Below are 8,363 nucleotides of genomic sequence, written 5' to 3' on the forward strand. Positions count from 1 at the left end.
TGGCCCTGAACTGAATTTCATTGTTCATTAGGGATTGTTGGGGTCAGAAAGAATGAGGTAGAATTTTGAGTCCTGACAAATTTTAGTAATATTCATCTAAGTTATGAATAATGCTGTGCAAGTTTTTTATAACTGCAACATATCTATTCCAGGAATTTGATATTTGTCATTATTTTATTTTTTTATTTATTGCATTACTGTGAGATACAAAGTTGTTCATGATTGAGTTCCAGTTATTCCATTTTTTTGTGTCCCCCAATTCATAATACAGACCAGGCAAAGGACCTGGGTTGAGGTGTATATGGGGTGCATTTACTGTACCTCCTCTTTCTATATAGTTAGTGTAAAGAACACAGCCTGTGGTAAGAATTGGGAGGCCTTATCTTTTCTTTTCTTTTCTTTTCTTTTCTTTTCTTTATATATATAATATATAAATATATAAAATAAATAAAAATAAATAAATAAATAAATAAAATATATATAATCCTTACATAAATAAATAAAAAATATATAAAATCCTTCACCAGTGCAACATTCCCATGGCCAATATCCCAAGTGTCTTTCCTCCTCACCCCACACTGGCCTGTACTCTAGACAGGCTTTCTACTTCCCTCATTCAGTCACATTTTGTTATGATAGTTTTCAGTGTAATTATTTCTGTGGCTGCACTAAACGATCCCTGTGGTGAGCTTTATGTTCAGGAGCTGGACCCTCCAGTCCTCCTCAGTTATTCCAGCATTTGTCCTCTCATCAGTGCCTAATTTCCTCTACCTATGTCCCCAGTATACCTCCAGTCCTTCACCCCCAAATGCCTATAACAGAAATATTTTTTCTTTATCCTTTTAGGCATTCTGGTTTGCAATATATTACTGCAAGGGTATCGTGCATGTAACTTAACCTCCTTTCTGCACCCATTTATTTCCAGAGTGATGACTTCCCACTTACATTGTCATTCTATTCCCTTCTCTGTCCTGACCGCTCTCAACTTCCACAGTGTTGCCATCTTTCTACTAAGGACCAGTCGACTAGTCTTCTTGATCTTACTTTCTATTGCCTTTGGGTATAACTTTCTTTCTATGTATCTTTATATTTCTCAAATAAGTGTCATCATTCTATGTCTATTCCTCTTCCTGTGACCCATTTCTCTATTTAATTTAGCATAATACTCCCCATATCCATCTCCCTCCTTCCCCATCCCCTACCTGTATGCAAGGCAGGCATTCTACTTTCTCACTTATTAATATTGTCATGATAGTTGTTAGTATAGTTATTTCTCTAACTACACTCACCACTCTTTGTGGTGAGCCCATGTATATATTTTTTAAAAAGGATAAAACTCAATAGTGAAACTTATCAACCTTTAGTAAAAACCTTTATTCAAGATTTTCCAAAACATTGATGAAACAAGGAATTTTTCTTTTTTTCTTTCTTTTTTTAAGGGGGGGGGCATACCCAGGGATGCTCAGGGGTTACTCCTGGCTATGAGCTCAGAAATCACTCTTGACTAAAGGGACCATATAGGATGCCGCGGATGGCACCATGGTCCATCCTAGGCTAGCGCAGACAAGGCAGACGCATACCGTTTGCACCACCGCTCCAACCCCATACAAGCAATTTTTCTAACAGCGTCTATGAAGTTAAAAAAAACCCAAGTAACAAGAACAAATATTACATTAAAAAGTTACATATCAATATCCCTTTTTCATATATTTGTGGCTCTATTTCAAGTCACTGCTTGGTTTTATTTGAAAAAATTAAGCCCAGTTTCCCAAATGTAGTCTCCATGCTCATGTGAATGACAGGCAATTACTGGATCATTTCTTCCAGAACCACTGAGACATTAATCTAGACTCAGAAATGTGTGAAACAGTTGAGGAGGGGGAGAGTCTCTACACAATTTTAAGGTCTGAGATTTCCCAGAAGGCTCAGAATGCACTCTTCTTACTATTTCCATAACTTACAACTCTTATTTTCAAGTATGTTTTGATATGTCGAGTCCTGGTTGTCATTGTAAAATTAGATATTTAAAATATTTTGTTTCTCATTATATATCGTTATGGGAGGCTCACTAGGCATCAGTGTTTTGATTTCACTGTCAGTGTGTAGAATTTCATTGTTGTCATTGTGGTATTTATCACATTCCTTCTAGCTATGGACCATTAGCTGTCTACAAAAAAAATATACATTTTGAAATGTAAAGTAAATTCAATGAGCTAGATGTCCTAGTGTTTCGGCCCCATCTAAGCACACATGGGAACCCTCTCCCATCTGGTCAGACCTAACTGTTGAAATACACTCCTGGGTCTCTTTGCTCCTGTCAGTCACAGCATCCTGTTGTGAGCACTACACAGTTAATCCTCTCACACCACCCCTCCAGCTGACAGACCTAGGAACCACATGGGCTATTGTCCCTGCTGCAAAGGGCCATGGCATTCCTAGAGATAGCAATGAGTCAAGACACATCCCCATTTTAGCATATATGCTCTGCCTTATATGGTTCCTCCCCAAAAGTTCCCCAAATATTTTGCAAGTCGATACCTTGACCAAGCTGCGGCTAAGCCTTTTGCTTCGTTCAACACCGGAATCATACATAGCACCTCAGTGGTGGTATGCAACAGCTGTTGTTCAGCTTGCCCCACAATCCCATCGACCTAAGTTTGGGACAGGAAGCATAAAGGAATACCATATCCAATCGAAAGTACAAGGGAAATTTCAGAAGGTAAAATTCACTCAGTCAGAATTGGAAGCTATCCAGGACACCTGGTTAACACCCTTTCACTCCCCATAAAACACGGTTTCTTATGACCACCAACAGCATGGCTTTGAATTCCACTGACATCCAGATACCAAACAATGTCCTTCTAGCACTTAACTATCAAAAACATTTAGAATAATAGTATAGTATTAAAAAAATCTTAGGACATATCCTATACCTGCTGAGCTTATCTAAGGCCTACTTGAAAGAAATAGATCACTGTCATACATTGGAAGAGTAAAAAATATCTAAAAATCTTCTTTTTCACTTTGTACATGGCATTAATGCAGAAGTTCACCAATATTTTTCACTTACCTTTACTTTTTAGAAATAAAATCACTCAACACATCCCTGGAAATTCATATTTTAATTAAATATAGAGGAGAGGGACGTCTATTTGCACCTAAGACTACTACATGCCCCCCTAGATCATTTTATAGGTCATTTTGGGAATCATTTTATTAGAAAACCAACAATGGAGCATATTGAAAAGAACCAGGAAGATGATATATAGGACAATGATATTGGTTTTTGCTGCACTGGTGAAGGGGAGTGTCCTTATTTTATTATTGAAACCCAACTACAAACATGTTTGTAATCATGATGCTTAAATAAGGATATTAATGTAAAAAATACTTTTCATGAGATGAATCACTTAATTTATTACTTTATTCACAAATAATGAGGTGATCTCTGAAGAAGCAACTCAACATAATAATACTAGGACTAGGACAACAATTACTACTCCGACTATTACTACTACAATCCATCATGATCCATCATAGGTATTCTCTTTATCAGGTGACCTAGCAAGCTCTTCACATTAATTCCTATGTATCTCTCTCATTAAGTCTCTAAAATACACAATATTACTATATCTATTTTACAAAGAAGGAAACGGAAGTAATTTGGAAATGATCACACACCAATACTAAGCGGTAGTACCAGCATGGGAACTCAAGCAGGCCAACTATTTACTATACTTTCCGCATCACTTGATTTTGTTGTTGTTGTTCTTAAGCTAGATGATCTCCTTTTGAACTTGCCAGACGTTAGGATGATGTTCAGAAATCTATCCACTCTGTACTCCCCCTGACCTTTTCAATTCCCCTTGCCCCATACACACATATACACACACACGTGCACACAAATATACACACCAATATATTTAAGTAGAGAATCTTAATAGTTATGTTATTTATTTATTTATATATTTGATTTATTTGACTAATATCTATCTTTGCAGCCTCTAACTGCCCTTTACTATACCGAGTATCCCCCATTGCCTCAAAAACTTATAATTTCAAGAAGCAGAGTCAACTGATCGACAATACAGCTTTAACTTAGAGCCTTATTAGAACTCTGAAATTATTTAATTTTATAAGCATGATTTTGTCAGAGCTGACTCAAAGTACTCTGAGACTGGGCAGAAGGCAAATAAAAAAGAGTGAAAACATGGGGGACCATTAGTTTAAACAAACACAAGGGCAAATAACAATCATGCTCTTAGTTTAGGGCTTCAGGAGGCTCAGAAGTAGGTTCAGAAACAGAAGCATATGGGAGCTGAGAATTTGGAAGTAGGGAATGTGCGACCAGGCTTTGATGCTAATAATGAGGTGAAATGGACAGAGGGAAATGTTAAATCTTGAACCAAAACCTAGTTCACTTTCCCAGGTGAATTGTATACTTTAGTAGTATATGATGCAGTATATGATGATAAAAATTACTTATACTGAAACTTTGTTTTTTATTGTTGTTTATTATTTCAAATGTGTTAGCTATCATTACTCCACCTTAGCAATTGTGTGGATAATTGACTTAAGAGACTATGAAAAATTATTTAGGATATGCTGTAGTCATGTAGGCAAAAAGGGATAGTTTGAAACACAATCTAAAAAAAATGCCTTCTGCATGCCTATATTCATTGCAGCACTATTTATAATAGCCATAATCTGGAAACAACCCAGATGCCCAGTAACAGATGAGTATCTAAAGAAACTGTGGTACATCTACACAATGGAATACTATGCAGCTGACAAGAGAGATGAATCCATGAAGTTTTCGAATACATAGATGTACATGAAATCTATTATGCTGAGTGAAATAAGTCAGAGGGAGAGAGATAAACACAAAATATTCTGGCTCATCTGTGGGAGTTAAGAAAAATAAAATACATTATTGTAATAACACCCAGGGACAATAGAGATGAGGGCTGGAAGGATGGACCACGATATGAAGCTTATCACAAAGAGTAATGTTTAGTTAAAAAAAATAACTACATTGACAACTACCAGGACAATGGTAGTGAGTGAAATAGTATGCCTGTCTCAAATACAGGCAAAGGGTGGGAAAGGATGGAAATGGGGGCATGGTGGCGGCAAGATCATACTGGTGAAGGGAGGTGTTCATTTTTTATAACTAAAACCCAACTACAAACATGTTTGTAATCACAGTGCTTAAATAAAAATATTATTGTTGTTGTTGTTGTTGTTTTCGGGACACACTGGTGGTGCTCAATGGTTACTCCTGGCTATACACTCAGAAATTGCTCCTGGCTTGGGGGACCATGTGGGACTCGAACAGTGATCCATCAAAAGTTAGCGCGTGCAAAGAAAACGCCCTACCTCTGTGCCACTGTTCTGGCACCTAAATATATTATTTTAAAATAAAAAAATTAAAATAAAAAAATAAAACTATGTTAGGGTAATAAAGAGATAGACTCAAGCAATACTCAGAAATAAAAGCAGTGGAATTTCATTTCTAATTATTTTAATAAGAACTATAAGAAAAAGGGTGTATTAAATATAAATTCTCAATTCAAGTGGCTAAATAATGTTAGTTATGAAGAGGATTATTTGATAGGAAATATGCATGATGATTTAAATACTGAAAAGGAAAGGAAAGGAAAGGAAAGGAAAGGAAAGGAAAGGAAAGGAAAGGAAAGGAAAGGAAAGGAAAGGAAAGGAAAGGAAAGGAAAGGAAAGGAAAGGAAAGGAAAGGAAAGGAAAGGAAAGGAAAGGAGGAAAGGAAAGGAAAGGAAAGGAAAGGAAAGGAAAGGAAAGGAAAGGAAAGGAAAGGAAAGGAAAGGAAAGGAAAGGAAAGGAAAGGAAAGGAAAGGAAAGGAAAGGAAAGGAAAGGAAAGGAAAGGAAAGGAAAGGGAAGGGAAGGGAAGGGAAGGGAAGGGAAGGGAAGGGAAGGGAAGGGAAGGGAAGGAAAGGGAAGGAAAGGAAAGGAAAGGAAAGGAAAGGAAAGGAAAGGAAAGGAAAGGAAAGGAAAGGAAAGGAAAGGAAAGGAAAGGAAAGGAAAGGAAAGGAAAGGAAAGGAAAGGAAAGGAAAGGAAAGGAAAGGAAAGGAAAGGAAAGGAAAGGAAAGGAAAGGAAAGGAAAGGAAAGGAAAGGAAAGGAAAGGAAAGGAAAGGAAAGGAAAGGAAAGGAAAGGAAAGGAAAGGGGAAAGGGAAGGGAAGGGAAGGGAAGGGAAGGGAAGGGAAGGGAAGGGAAGGGAAGGGAAGGGAAGGGAAGGGAAGGGAAGGGAAGGGAAGAAAGGGAAGGAAAGGAAAGGAAAGGAAAGGAAAGGAAAGGAAAGGAAAGGAAAGGAAAGGAAAGGAAAGGAAAGGAAAGGAAAGGAAAGGAAAGGAAAGGAAAGGAAAGGAAAGGAAAGGAAAGGAAAGGAAAGGAAAGGAAAGGGAAGGGAAGGGAAGGGAAGGGAAGGGAAGGGAAGGGAAGGGATGGAAGGGATGGAAGGGATGGAAGGGATGGAAGGGATGGAAGGGATGGGAAGGGGAGAAAAGGATTTGAATCATATTATTCACAGATGACATGATAATATATATAAAAATATCCTAAAGATTGCACTAAAAATACTCTTAGAAAGAGTAAGCCAATATGGCAAAACAGCAGGATACAAAATCATTGCACAAAAAAATAAACTTCTTTTCTACACATAATAAACTAGAAAAGGGATTAGAAAGAAAGATAGCCTCACTTAAAATAATGCCCTTAAAGCATCAATACCTAGGAATATATTTAACAAAGGGTATAAAAGACTTATAGCTTGGCAACTCCAAATCATTCTTAAAAGAATCAGAGAAAATCAGAAAATATTAAAAATATATGCAAAGGTTGGAATCATTAACATTTTCAGAATAACCACCGTAAGCAATATACATATTCAGTGCAATTCCTATAGAAATACCAGCAGTATTCTTCAAAGATAGAATAAAGGGTATTAAAATTTGTATAGAATCATAAAATTCTCTCACCCACAAGAACAATTTTGAGAAAGAAAAGTGAAGGTGGGAAGTGTTACATTTCTTGATTTTAAGTCATATTATAAATGTGGTTTACATTTGATAATTATAAAAATTCTGTGGTACTAATCTAAAGACTCTCAGACCAACGGAATAGAATTGAGAGCAAAGAGGAAAACCCTAAAATCTCTGGACAGTGAATCAATGACAAAAGAGTGAAGTATATGAAGGAAAGCCTCTTAAATCCTATGGAAAGTCTTAGGTTACCACCTGCAAAAATGAAACCAGGACCAGAGAGAATATGCAAAAGGCACAGTGTTTTGCCTTGGATTCAGTTGACTCAGGTTTGATCCCTGGCTGAACTTCAAGCATAAAATTTGGTTATTCTAAAAACTTTTAAAAAGTTTTTTTAAATAAATGAAATTGATATTAAAAAAAATATCCAACACTAGTCCCACCAATAGCATCTCTGTATAGTTGGCATTTCTTATAAGTATTTAACCTAATAGGTTTTCTCTGCCTTTTATTTTTCTGTTTACATCATCTGAATCTACTCATTGACCTCCAATCAGCTTTTCTTGAATATAGCATATACAGATACACATGTGTAGTGTGTGTGTGTGTGTGTGTGTGTGTGTGTGTGTGTTTTCAGTCCCCACTTGATGGCACTCAGGAGTTCCTCCTGGCTCTGCACCCAGAAATTATACCTGGCAGACTCAGGGAACCATATGGAATGCTGGGATCAAACCTGGGTCAGCCGTGTGCAAGGCAGATGCCCAACCTGCTGTGCTGTGCTATCGTTCCAGCCCTAGACACATTTTTCCTGCAAGAAATAACTTAAATAATGGCCAATACTTAAGGAAAAGTTTAGACACTTTCAATTTGATCCAGCCATTCATCAGAAAAAAAGGAACAATCTTATCTTGGAATTCACTCAACAGTTATGATTTTCATAACCTCCTCATCTGTCCAATAATATATTCCACAAGAATTCTTAAGCGCTATCTTGTGTTATGCACCATACAAGAATATTAACATACAAAAGTGAATATTGTCTCTTTTATTCACGAAGAAATATTGAAGGTAAAATATGAACCAAATACTGTATTCTAAAGCGATAAAGGACATATGAGTGACTGTTGCAAATTACTTTTTACAAGGTCTAAATAAGTTTATTGTTTATTTTAAAATGTGAAATCCTTGGTGCTTAAATTACTCATGTTCATTTTTTTAGTTGGAATAGTCCCAGATTGGGCAAGAGAGAATAAAGAATGCCAGATTATTATAAATTGTCTCATTGATCTTAATGTTCTGAGATGATGCTTTGAATAATATTGATTTTCTATCTCAAAAGATCTAAA

At 36.5% G+C, this 8,363-nt stretch overlaps 1 non-coding gene across 1 annotated transcript; it reads right to left on the bottom strand.

The window, feature by feature from the left end:
• Positions 1-246: 246 nt before the first annotated feature.
• LOC125997772 (small nucleolar RNA SNORA51) lies at positions 247-379 on the bottom strand. The gene has a single exon (XR_007491791.1). It is a non-coding gene; the product is annotated as a small nucleolar RNA SNORA51 (small nucleolar RNA).
• Between the last annotated feature and the right edge of the window lie 7,984 nt (positions 380-8,363).

This window comes from Suncus etruscus, chromosome 19 (assembly GCF_024139225.1).
Source record: "Suncus etruscus isolate mSunEtr1 chromosome 19, mSunEtr1.pri.cur, whole genome shotgun sequence".
Lineage (NCBI taxonomy): Eukaryota > Metazoa > Chordata > Mammalia > Eulipotyphla > Soricidae > Suncus > Suncus etruscus.